Source organism: Hibiscus syriacus, unplaced genomic scaffold (assembly GCF_006381635.1).
Source record: "Hibiscus syriacus cultivar Baekdansim isolate YM2019G1 unplaced genomic scaffold, ASM638163v2 tig00110372_pilon, whole genome shotgun sequence".
Lineage (NCBI taxonomy): Eukaryota > Viridiplantae > Streptophyta > Magnoliopsida > Malvales > Malvaceae > Hibiscus > Hibiscus syriacus.
This window is the reverse complement of record NW_024062709.1, coordinates 114494-129297: the sequence shown is the minus strand read 5'-3', so window position 1 is coordinate 129297 and position 14804 is coordinate 114494.

Below are 14804 nucleotides of genomic sequence, written 5' to 3'. Positions count from 1 at the left end.
GAAGCAGTTATAGCGCCTATAATGTGTCGATACTTTAAAAAAATATATCGATCCACAACGATATAACAGGTAAAAATATGATAAAACCGGTATCAAAATGATAAAACCGGTAAAATGATACCGGATATATTGAAAGTGTCGATACTTTCGTAAGTACGTGTAATAAATTATCGACACTTTCAAAGAAATAGGTAATTATCCTTTCGAAAGTATCGACACCTGACATAAAAGTATCGACACTTTTATATTTGTATCGATTAAATATAAATAACATATCCGATGAAAATATAAAGGCCATAGCTAAATATCCTCTGAAAAAAGATAGAACAGACGAGTTTTTGAAATCGAAGAGTAATTGTTGCTGCATTTCAGAAGGCGTTTCTAAAGCGAAGTTTGTTTGTTTGTTGTTGCAGTCGAATCGAAAAGTATGTTGTCGAAACCCTAATTTTTATTATTACAGTAATCGCGATAGGGTTTTTTATGTGTTGTTTGGGGTTTTGGAGTAAGGAAGCATTTGGGACCGATTGCAGGTAGAAATAGATATTCAAGGAAAAATATAAATGTCGATACTTTTATTAAATATTATAGGTAGAAAATGATATTATAGGTTGTATAAATGTGCCGACACATTTTGGTGTGGCCATTCAAATTCTTTTGAAGAAAAATGTTTTACCACAAGAGTAGTTATCTATATTTGTATATTGAATAAAGTGTATGTAACGAAATAATTTGATTTGCGTAAACTGATATATGAAGGAAAAATGGAGTCAATGGGTTGGAAAATTGTTGGTGGAGCAGATGACTTTGAAATTGAGGCCGAGACTCGAAAGCAACCAAAGGGTGGATATATGTACTTCTAGTAAGTATCAATGTCCTTTTGTTATTATTGTTGAAATGGTAATTGGATTAAAGTATCGATAAACTTTAAATTGATTACAAATTTTAAATGTTAACAGTATGGCCGAATGCAAAAGGATGAAGGGAGATGGCACACAGAGCGGTTCGATATGTAAAATGAAATTGACATTGAGTAGTATTAGTATTTAGTGTTAATGTATTGATTAAGAAACGTTTATGTTTAATATTAGGTGAAAAAAGATGTGAGGTCCAAATGGAATTCAATGAGTGATGCTGAAAAGGAACCTTACATCACACAGTCAAGGAATGATAGTAAAGAGTACAAAGAACGAGGAAAGCACTAGAAATAAGGTATTCATTAAACTTGTAAATACGTTGATACAAAATATATAAGAACTATAACATTATATATGTTAAAAATGTAGGAAGTGTCGACAAGATGCAGCATTAAAAGGGTGAATTTATTAATTAAACACCTTAAGGAGAAGGATCAGTTGAATGTGCTGGGAGAAATAGGTTTTGGATCGTTGATCGGAGTAAGGGATCGACCTATTCGGAGGGAATTGTGTCGATCCTTGATGGCACAATTTGACGTCAGTCAATGTATGGCTAAGTATGGTGATTATTCATTCCCTCTGGGGGTATCGACTGCTGCAGCCGTATTGGGGTACAAAACAAAGGCAAAAGTGTTATAGAAGTCTGTAGGAGTAAGAACTGGAAAGCACTTGCCTCCAAATATAGTTTGAATCATAAGGTGACATATGCTGAAGTTGAAGAGGATATCAAAAGTGGATCTTACTGGGGGGATGAGCTGAAGGCCCGAGTTCTATTGTACCTTGTCGGGATATTTCTTTGTCCAACGGGTGATACGTCAACGAACAAGGAATATATGAAGCTCATTTGCGATGAAGGCTTGAAGGGTGAATTCAATTGGGCTGAATATATCCATTCGAGATTGATTGAATCAATAATCACCTTTAAAAAGGGCAGCCAGAGATACCTCAAAGGGTGCATAGCAATCTTAGAGGTAAATGAGTTGAATCACTTTTTTGTGTTTTTATATAAAAATATAAATTTTATTATAAATGCAGGTTGCACTGTTCGATTTTTGGTCGGGCTGTGAGGCAGTGCCGCTTATGAAAGAACCGGAGTGGCACGCATCCGTGCATGGGGGAAGGAAGAGGTGGTTAGAGTGATGGTGAAGTTGAAGTTGGATAGAGGAAGAAGCAAGAAATGGTAATAAATGTAATTAAATAATATTAAGAATATAATCAATGTCTTAATATTGTAATTTAATTTTGAAGGTTATTGGCAAGGATGTAGAGGAGGCAGTGGAGGCAGAGGAGAAGAAAGGAGGGATGGTTGTATTGGGGGATTACGGTGAGTGGGACGACGGTGAAGCAAAACAGAGTAACTTCGACATTTTGATGTCTGAATTGGCTGATATCAAAAAAATCCAATTTGAAATCATGCAAAGACAATCAAGAGTCGAAGAGAAACTTGATCAAGTCGTAGAGAAACTCAAGAGAGTCGAAGATACACTCGAGAGGCATAAGGGGGTAGTGGAAGGAAAAATAGATGGAGTGGTGAATGAAGTAGAGGTGTTGAGGGGTGAAGTGGTGAAAGAAGTTGGGGTGTTAAGGGGTGATATTAAGATGGTGACGGGAGAAAAATTTGAGGGAGTGGTGAAGGAGGTTGTGGATTTGAGGAGTGAACTCATAGGGGTAAAGGGGGTGGTTGATAAATACTCGGATGAAGGAGCTCAATTGAAGGGTGAAATAAAAGAGATGAAGAGCTATGTAGAAAAAAAGTACGATGAACTGAAAAAATATGAAGAAGAAAAGAGGGAGGAGGAAGAATAAGAGATGGAAGAAATGAGGAGGAAGGAAGTCGATGTCATTTATACACCGGAGAGTGTTATAGCAGCAGTTTTGGATTCGGAATGTCCTGCACCCCAGAAGAAGAAGCAGAAGGTAAGTTTAATAAAGAATACTTAATTTGATTTTTATTATGTTGTTGTGACAAAATTTGTATGCAAAATTGTAGGTTGAAAAAGCGGATATTCCAAGCGGAATTGATGACATCGAAGCTGCAATTTGTGATTATTTATGGAATAGCGAGTTAGAATCGGGTAAGTGAAATATTGTTTTGTGAGTGATATTTAAATATTTCATGACAACATATTAATCCTAATGATTCATACAGATATTCTGTAATCTCAATGGGAAATCAATTCGCTACTGTATACGACGTTGCAACGTTGAAGCCTACGGAATGGGTTGGCGGTGTGGTAAGTAGAAAGTAGAAAATGTTAAAACTTATTGAATATGTTCTGATTGTGTAATTAATTTTGTTAGGTTATCGATTTGCTCGCCTGGACCATATGCTACGATTCTCAAAAGTCACTCCGGATGATTGGCTACCTTCCATACCTCTTAGTGGTGAGTTAAATTAATAAATATTAAAAAGTAGTGTTATAGACGGTAAATTAATAATGTTTGTTGCGTAATTACATCAACAGGCGTTGGAAGCCAACAACAAAGAAAGTGTTGAGAGTATTTCTACCTTCTGGGGTGTCATATTGGAACTATGTGAAATTCACCGACTGTGAGAAGGTAAGACACCATACCAATTGCAAATGATGTTTTCGGATATAGAATGTTGAATTTTGTCAAATTGGGTGTGAAATTTGTTGCAGATCATGATCACAATAAACTACCATAATTCACATTGGTATCTGTTGGTGTTGGATATGGTAGATCATGTTGTAACAATATATGATAGTATGTTTACAACTGAAGCAGCTAAACAGAGAGTGAAGGATGCTAAGAGATTGATATGTATGTTAGTTTGTTATGAAAGGACGTTATGTAAATTATAATGCATAATTTTTTTGGTGCATAACTTCTTCTATTTTAATGCAGATTAAAATATTAGATTCTTATAATAAGAAACGCATTTGGGTTGAGTCCTGTGGATCTCTAGGAAAGTATCCCTTGAAAAATTTCAAATTTGTGGAGCATAAGAAGAATAAGCAATTGAATGGGTATGAGATGTTATCACAAATAGAAAGCTTAATTTATGCAGTATTCATCATAATTGACATGTGGTTTTCAAATTTTGTAACAGATATGATTGCGGCATGTATGTGATGATGTGGATGGAATCGATCGGTTCTACAGGGGCAACTGGTGATTTTGTAAGTGGATAGAAAAAATCGTTTGTGGTAAATTGTTAAAAGTCGTAGATTGAATGCTGTAGTTGACAATACTTAACGTTCTGACAATTTGAATATAGGTTGTTGGAGACTGGGATCGATCGCGAGTATTAAATGATCTCGTAAGCCACAATCAAAATGAACGAAGACAGGAGATAACAAAAGCTGCAATATTACATAAGAATAACAAAAGGATGCATGATGTAAATGTAGGGTTAATTTTGTATAAGATTTATAATTTTGTATACGATTTATATTTTTGTATGTGAATATAATTATGAATGAGATGAGAAAAGTTAGCAGTATGTTGTTGTACATGTTTCTTATACACATGAAGGGTCATGTTGATACTTGGAAGTAAAAGGCAAATTTACAATATGGCCAACAGGGTGCACCCATAAAGTGTCGATCCATATATAACAAAGTGTCGATCCCAAAATCATCGAACCCAAAAGTATAATGTAATATGTAATTTTTCAATCTAACCGGTACAATTATACCGGTTTTATGAGAGAATATGTCTAAATAATGTGTCGACACTAATATAGTTTGTGTCGATATTTTTTTTCCAGAACGAATGGCCAACAGGGTGCACCCATAAAGTGTCGATCCATATATAAAAAAGTGTCGATCCCAAAATCATCGAACCCAAAAGTATAATGTAATATGTAATTTTTCAATCTAACCGGTACAATTATACCGGTTTTATGAGAGAATATTTCTAAAATGTGTCGACACTAATATAGTTTGTGTCGATATTTTTTTCCAAAATGATGGCCAACAGGGTGCACCCATAAAGTGTCGATCCATATATAAAAAAGTGTCGATCCCAAAAGTATAATGTAATATGTAATTTTTCAATCTAACCGGTACAATTATACCGGTTTTATGAGAGAATATGTATAAATAATGTGTCGACACTAATATAGTTTGTGTCGATATTTGTTTTCCAGAATGAATGGAAAACAGGGTGCACCCATAAAGTGTCGATCCATATAAAAAGTGTCGATCCCAAAATCATCGAACCCAAAAGTATAATGTAATATGTAATTTTTCAATCTAACCGGTACAATTATACCGGTTTTATGAGAGAATATGTCTAAATAATGTGTCGACACTAATATAGTTTGTGTCGATATTTGTTTTCCAGAATGAATGGAAAACAGGGTGCACCCATAAAGTGTCGATCCATATATAAAAAGTGTCGATCCCAAAATCATCGAACCCAAAAGTATAATGTAATATGTAATTTTTCAATCTAACCGGTACAATTATACTTATTTTATGAGAGAATATGTCTAAATAATGTGTCGACACTAATATAGTTTGTGTCGATATTTGTTTTCCAGAATGAATGGAAAACAGGGTGCACCCATAAAGTGTCGATCCATATATAAAAAGTGTCGATCCCAAAATCATCGAACCCAAAAGTATAATGTAATATGTAATTTTTCAATCTAACCGGTACAATTATACCGGTTTTATGAGAGAATATGTCTAAATAATGTGTCGACACTAATATAGTTTGTGTCGATATTTGTTTTCCAGAATGAATGGAAAACAGGGTGCACCCATAAAGTGTCGATCCATATATAAAAAGTGTCGATCCCAAAATCATCGAACCCAAAAGTATAATGTAATATGTAATTTTTCAATCTAACCGGTACAATTATACTTATTTTATGAGAGAATATGTCTAAATAATGTGTCGACACTAATATAGTTTGTGTCGATATTTGTTTTCCAGAATGAATGGAAACAGGGTGCACCCATAAAGTGTCGATCCATATATAAAAAGTGTCGATCCCAAAATCATCGAACCCAAAAGTATAATGTAATATGTAATTTTTCAATCTAACCGGTACAATTATACCGGTTTTATGAGAGAATATGTCTAAAAAATGTGTCGACACTAATATAGTTTGTGTCGATACTAATTTAAATTTCAAGTGTTTTCCACCGTTTACGATATATAGTACTCTTAATCGAGAAACCCTAAACATAAAGGCAAGCAGGCAGATATTCCTCTTTCTTCTACCGTTATCATAAGTGACGATCAGATATTCAGGTAAATTTATCGATATTTTATGGGTTTGATTGATTTCTATATTGGATTTTTTATCCTGAATGTGTTTGTGTTCCATTGTAATAGGGGTAGCATCCAACCAAAATGGCTCCAAAACGTCAGCGTCAGAAGCGAGGTCTTTATCAAAGCTCTTCTCAACCCAGTTCTTCTCAACCACCTCCTTCTGTAACAAACGATTCTTCTGAGGAAATCAGGTCCTTCGAAACTCTGAACTTTAGATCCGACATGGAGAAACAAAGATGGCAGACGAGTTTTAAAGTAAGGAAGATTCGTCCCGAACGTGTCATTGACATGGGTTTCTTGTTTGATGATAAATATGCATTTAGTTTTAAATCCACATTTACATCTTGGGGTTGGCTTGAATTCCTTGGTGTAGAACCAAGATATTATCCCAACCTAGTTAGAGTCTTCTACAACAATGCTTCCTTACAGCACGAGCCTAATAAGACTAATATAATAGGAATTAATACACATGTCATGGGAAGGATATGTATATATCTCCAGAAACTATTGCGGAGGGTTTAGGTGTAGCGAATACAGGGGATTCAGATGAAAATGGTGTAGATTGGTCTACAATTAAACGGGTTACTAGAAATAGCCCAATTCACCTCGATGTAGAGTCGATAGTGTTTCACAAAATGCTCACATGGTATATCCGGCCTAGTGAGGGAAAACATTCAACGCTTCGAGACAGCGATTATTGGTGGATAGCAAAGTATAAATCCAAAACGGCTCCAAACATTGCAAAACTCATATTTAATACAATTGTATATATGGTCACAAAGGGAGCAACAATTTCAACTACACTACCATATGGATGTGTCATCACCCATCTGTTGAAGAAGAAGGAAGTTGATTTTTCGCATGACGCCCCTGTTCGATTAACCCGCAAGATTGACATGGTATTTATTAAAAAAGCGGGATATGATTTTGTTGAAAAACTCGGTTGGAAGCGTGTCAAGGAGGTCGGATTAGATCAAGAGGGAGGAAATGGACCCCGTTGGCCATGAAGAAGAGCAACCAAGTGGAGACGCAATGATGGAAGAAGCTCCAGTTGCAGAGGATGTCACAATTAAGACCGTGATGGAATACATGGTCAATTTTCGGGAGCATATTGATTCCCTTGTGAGTGGAATGCGATCCGATATTTCATCATTGCAACGTGAAGTCTCCATGTTGCGTAACGAATTACGTCAACGACATCAACGAGTTAGGTAATTCATTATCTATGTTTCTTAACATTTACACGTTCTGAACTTTATTTTATTTTCTTTTAACAGATGTGGACAACCAAGCGGTCGCAGAAGATGAAGCTGACGATGAAGATAACGATGATGATGACGATGATGATGATGATGATGAAGATGATGATCCAAACAAGTATATCGTGTCTGCAACGCCGCCTTCAAGAAAACTTTTAATTTTTGATCTCAATGGTGTCCTTGCCTACATCCCAAAACTGCCGGCAGGTTTTAATTCTATTCTTTTGTATCCATTATTTTAACATATAAGCGTAGAACTTTAATCTCATTTTCTTCATGTTGTAGATGTTGTCCTCAGAAGAGGATTATTTGAATTTATGCAATTTTGTGTCGACAATTTTGTTGTTGCCCTTTGGTCTTCAAAGATGAGGTTAGAACATGTTTGAGGCAATTGAATTACTGTAGTCAAAATCGTTAATATACATTTGAATGTTAACATTCAAACTTGATTACAATCTCAGGCATAACGTCGACCGTGAACTTGAGAAACTACCTGTATTTTCCGAGCATTTTCTATTCGTGTGGGTAAGATGAATGTCATTATAGTTTGCTGACTTTTCGTTGTCTATGATTCCTACATATTTATGTTCGACTGTTTGTGAACAGGATCAAAAAAATGCAAAACATACGATTCTGTTACCTACTGTAAAGATCTCAATGATGTTTGGAACGCGTGTCCAGATTTTAACGAGCTAAATACACTTTTGGTCGATGATTCAGCGGAAAAAATGATTTATAATCCGGTAAGTTGCATTTATGCAATATGTTTTTCCAGTTGAACAGGTGTTCAGACATTGATTATTTTAACAACTTATGTGTTTATATAGAAATACAATTACATATGTCCACATACCTTTGACGCTGCTTCCCATTCGAACGACAAAGCTCTAGGTATGACACAAATTTATTCATGCTTATGCGAATTTAATTTATTGTTAGTAAAATTGCACCTCATTAGTTTGATAATTGAAATTATTTATGTATGTCCTCAGAAAAAGGCGGAAACATACGAGAGTATTTGGAAAATTTGTTGAAGGCCTCTAATGTTTCGGACTTCGTTAGAAACAACCCTTTTTCATCGGATTAATTTTGTTTGTCGGTACATTATTTGAACATTCTTGTGTATTTATATTTTGGTGTGATTATATGGTGTATATACATTTGAGTGTCTATACTTTTTTAATATATTGTAAAGTATCTATCCTTTTTATAAAAGTGTCTATACTTTTTCCACTGTGGAAAACATTAATTTAAGGTTATCTTTTGAGTGAGTTTTAAGATATTAATTTAGTAATTATAGGCGTCTAATGATTTATTTTACGTTACGGTATATATTATTATTAAATTAAAAATTCTTAATATTATTTTATAAAATATCAAAACAATCAACTAATTTTTTTTGCAAATGAAATTATTAAATTAATATTGTAGGTGGAAAACATGAAACACTGTTAAAAAAATTGAAACATAAATTACATATATTTAAAAAAAGTATCGATCATTTTTATAAAAAGTATGGACACTTTCAACATATTATAATAAAATAGGTAAATTTGCAATATAACCGGTATAAATATACCGGTTTTATGCGCGAATAGGTCTACAACCTATATCGACACTTTTAATATTGTGTCGGTACTTTATGTCCATATTGGAAGAAAAATGTGTCGATACGATTTAAAAAGTGTCGACATTTACACATCGGAACCCATAATTATAATGTAATAGATAATTTTGTAATATAACCGGTATAAATATACCGGTTTTATGCGCGAATAGGTCTACAACCTATATCGACACTTTTTAATATTGTGTCGGTACTTTATGTCCATATTGGAAGAAAAATGTGTCGATACGATTTAAAAAAGTGTCGACATTTACACATCGGAACCCATAATTATAATATAATAGATAATTTTGTAATATAACCGGTATAAATATACCGGTTTTATGCGCGAATAGGTCTACAACATATATCGACACTTTTTAATATTGTGTCGGTACTTTATGTCCATATTGGAAGAAAAATGTGTCGATACGATTTAAAAAGTGTCGACATTTACACATCGGAACCCATAATTATAATGTAATAGATAATTTTGTAATATAACCGGTATAAATATACCGGTTTTATGCGCGAATAGGTCTACAACCTATATCGACACTTTTTAATATTGTATCGGTACTTTATGTCCATATTGGAAGAAAAATGTGTCGATACGATTTAAAAAAGTGTCGACATTTACACATCGGAACCCATAATTATAATGTAATAGATATTTTATAATATAACCGGTATAAATATACCGGTTTTATGCGCGAATAGGTCTACAACCTATATCGACACTTTTAATATTGTGTCGGTACTTTATGTCCATATTGGAAGAAAAATATGTCGATACGATTTAAAAAGTATCGACATTTACACATCGGAACCCAGATTTATAATGTAATAGATAATTTGTAATATAACCGGTATAAATATACCGGTTTTATGCGCGAATAGGTCTACAACCTATCTCGACACTTTATAATATTGTGTCGGTACTTTATGTCCATATTGGAAGAAAAATGTGTCGATACGATTTAAAAAAGTATCGACATTTACACATCGGAACCCAGATTTATAATGTAATAGATAATTTTGTAATATAACCGGTATAAATATACCGGTTTTATGCGCGAATAGGTCTACAACCTATATCGACACTTTTTAATATTGTGTCGGTACTTTATGTCCATATTGGAAGAAAATGTGTCGATACCATTTAAAAAAGTGTCGGTAATTTTAAGTAACGCGGTTTTTCTTCCTTCATTCAAAATATTTATATGTACATACAATAGGAGTCATGTTGATACTTACGATATATTATATGGAGATCGTTGTCATTCCATTCCGTCTTCGAAAAATCAGTTGATGTAGGCTGTGTGCTTGTACTCAAACTAAGCTTGACTTGAGGACATGTTAGTTTGTTATGCCCCTCACCGTTGCAGTACCCACATCGCCTAATTTTCTTCTCGACCTTGTTCTTCGGCACTTCTTTTCGCTTGCGTTGTTTTCGTTGAGGGTCACGAACATTGTTTACTACAATGCTCTGGTTGACTGAATGATTCAAACCAAACGAGTTTTCTAATTCTTCTATTAGTTTTTTCATCTCATCTCCTGCGGTTTTGAAAGACTCGTCTGTCTTTGATGCAATGTAGCATAACCTACTTGACGTTGAACGTAGAGCAGCGAACCTTGCCATTTGCATCACTTCTTGAGACACATTCAAATCAATATAGCTGGGTGCAGAAGCCTTCGCATCATTAGTCCACCTACTTTGAATCAAAGTCCCGGGCAAATATGTGTAGTCCAATTGCTTCAAAATGTGAAGTTGATGGCGACACGGAAGTCCAACGGTCTCGAATTTTTTGCAGGAGCAAATTAGAGTTTTCGTACGAGAATCAAAACTAATTTCAATTTCCTATTTTTTTCTGCGTACTTTGACAAATATAATGTTGACATTCATCTGATAAGGACTTAATCTCTGCCTCAATCCGGTACAATGTCTCCCGTATAAGTTCATCTTGGAACACACGAAAGATTCGCGGGTAAAATCGCAGCGGCATGGCTTTCAAGGTCGACCAGTTTTGTGATCTGGAAGGGCTTCGTATGGGAACTTAAGTAATCCGCTTTCAACTCGTTCATACGCATTCTACTAATTCCATCTTCAATTGCACGAACAACATCTAAATATGTCTTCTTGTGTTTCAGTGCAATAGCTAGTGAAGCATTCATAGACTCGCACCTTTGTGTTGAGCGAATATTGGCAAAGAAATGACCGGTTAGATATGCTTGTGCCCATAAGTGTCGTGTATTTCCCTTCTCAATCACCCATGGATGCTTTTGGACGTTGAATTCTGAAACAATCGAACGCCATTGAATATCGAATTCCTTGGTTGTCCACCAGGAAGCCATGCATTTTGAGAATGCTGCTGTAAACTTTGGGTCACCAATGTTAGCTTGTGCATTGCGAGAAAGATGCCAAGAACATAATCTGTGCTTAGCATAAGGGATAACAGATTTGATAGCCCTCTGCATTGCCCTATCCCCATCGGTTACAACAGAAATAGGTGATTTATTCATCATGGCTTCTAAAAAATTCTGTAGCACCCACTCGAAAGATTGAGACGTCTCGTCAGCGATTATGGCAGTGGCAAACACAATTGTGTTATGGTGATGATTGACACCAACAATAGGCATAATTGGTCGACCATACAAATTATCTTTGTACGTTGTGTCGAACGCAATTACATCACCGAAGCATGTGTAATCCGATCTCGATGTAGAATCCGACCAAATAAGATTATACAATGCCCCCGATTCGTCTACCGAGTATGTCATAAAAAACCCGGGATCATCATGTTTCTTATAATCAAAGTAGGCAATAAGCGCATTCACATCCCCATCGACGATTTCCTTTGCTTTACCTCTTTGAAGTGCATTGTAGAGGTCTTTATGTGTAAATCCAACATTATGATAGCCCCCTGCCTGCTGCTTAAATAGTTCATTACTTGTGACGTGCCAACACCGACCTCTTTCAATGTTGTTGCCTCATCGATATCAGCCTTACTTACAGCTCTATTAGAACGCATAAATGGTGTCATAGCAGATGTGCACAATGCATGATTATGTTTCTGATCAGACTTACTTATAACCCACTGATCGTTTGTATTTGTTGCTGTAACTACGACTCTAGCCTTACATCCTGTTCTTGTGACTGGCGTATGAGGACGTTGACGATCAACAGTATTAACTTTTGATACTCGAAACCCTTCTTTGGAACAACAAAATTCTTGTGTCTTCACATTCCCTTCCACGTCAAGCCGTGTTGTTCCCTTACGTGCACTAAACCCATGTTCCCGTGCGAATCCCTTGTAAAAGTGCCAAGCTTGATCACGTGAACAGAAGAGCTGACCAACCAATCTGTCAGATTCATCAACATTATGTACTTCATGGCATTCCTCGGTTGGCTTAACATTGTCTACATCAGTATTATCCATGGCAAAAATTTTGTTGTGCAAGTTCAGTGCTCCAGGAGTTGATGGAGATGCAAACAAAGGTTCATTTTGAACATGTTTCTGTCGTGCTGCTTTCAATAGGATGTGGCATTGGTAGTGGTAGTTAAAGGGTGGGTACAACATTAAATTCGCAGTACATATTTAGGTATGTACAATAACTACAAGTATATTATCATTAAATTTAGGTATGTACAATAACTACATATTTAGGTATGTTTGTTAACTACATATTTAGGTATATACATCTTTTGAGTGAGTTTTAAGATATTAATTTAGTAATTATAGGCGTCTAATGATTTATTTTTTACGTTACGATATATATTATTATTAAATTAAAAATTCTAAATAATATTTTATAAAATATCAAAACAATCAAATAATTTTTTGTGTAAATGAAATTATTAAATTAATATTGTAGGTGGAAAACATGAAACACTGTTAAAAAAATTGAAACATAATTACATAACTTTTAAAAAAAGTATCGATCCTTTTTATAAAAAGTATGGACACTTTCAATATAATAGGTAAACATATGATGTAATAGGTAGCCCTTATATAATGTAATAGGTATCGTTTATATAATGTAATAGGTAGTGGTTATATTGTAAAGTGTCTATCCTTTTTATAAAAGTGTCCATACTTTTTTCACTGTGGAAAACATTAATTTAAGGTTATCTTTTGAGTGAGTTTTAAGATATTAATTTAGTAATTATAGGCGTCTAATGATTTATTTTTTACGTTACGATATATATTATTATTAAATTCAAATTGAAAATTAAACAACAAATCAATTAAACATTATTGTGGGTACATTAATTGAACATTGTTATGGGTACATTATTTGGAAAAATAATGTTCCGGACTTTGTTAGAAATAACTCTTTTTCATTGGATTAATTTCGTTTTTGTGGGTACATTCTTTGAACATTGTTATATATAAATTTGTTGTGTAAGTATGTTTTGGTTTGATTATATTGTATGTATATTTTCATTCAGTTGAGATGGGTTATGTATAACAAAACAATCTATCTCGCATGTGAGTACTTTATTCCAACCATGTGACAAGTGTGACAACTCCATCAACTCACAACTCAGCTTTGAACTCAATCAATATTATCTTTTAGCTTGATGGTTCATAAAGCATGTTACTTGAACAGTATGAATCAATTATGCAATTTTCATGTTCAATTTAACACTGCATTTCAAATTCATTTCATATGTAATTGGAGTTTGAATTTAAATTTCAATTTGAGTTTGAATTTCAATATATATTTCGGCTCCACTATAAATATTAGCCCAAGCCAATATGCATGTTATCATTGATTATTCCTAATTTCCATTGTTTTTTTCCAACGTATAAACGCGAGGGAAATCCCGACCATTTTATTTTTTGGTCAACTTTAAAGCGTCAGAAACGTTTCGGGCGTATGATCTGGGTGGTATACAAGAAATGTAACAAATAGCAACTAAAATCATAAGTTGAGTACCACCCAAATCATAAGTCTGAAATACTTCCGATGCTCATCAAAATCCAAAGCTCATATGGTGCCAAGCAAAAGGAAATCAAAATCCAAATCTCATATGATGCCAAGCAAAAGGAAATCAAAATCTACAACTTGAGTTTGAACATTGATATGATATGTTCAGTTGTTATCATGTTGGGATTTTCTCGTTTTTGATTGCTTGGATAGTTGTTCTCTTGCTTCTTCAAGTGTTCTTAAGGTTATCCTTTGAGTGAGTTTTAAGATATTAATTTAGTAATTATAGGCGTCTAATGATTTATTTTTTACGTTACGATATATTATTATTAAATTAAAAATTCTAAATAATATTTTATAAAATATCAAAACAATCAAATAATTTTTGTGTAAATGAAATTATTAAATTAATATTGTAGGTGGAAAACATGAAACACTGTTAAAAAAATTGAAACATAAATTACATAACTTTTAAAAAAAGTATCGATCATTTTTATAAAAAGTATGGACACTTTCAATATAATAGGTAAACATATGATGTAATAGGTAGCGCTTATATAATGTAATAGGTATCGTTTATATAATGTAATAGGTAGTGGTTATATTGTAAAGTGTCTATCCTTTTTATAAAAGTGTCCATACTTTTTTCACTGTGGAAAACATTAATTTAAGGTTATCTTTTGAGTGAGTTTTAAGATATTAATTTAGTAATTATAGGCGTCTAATGATTTATTTTTTTTCGTTACGATATATATTATTATTAAATTAAAAATTCTAAATATTATTTTATAAATATCAAAACAATCAAATAATTTTTTGTGCAAATGAAATTATTAATTA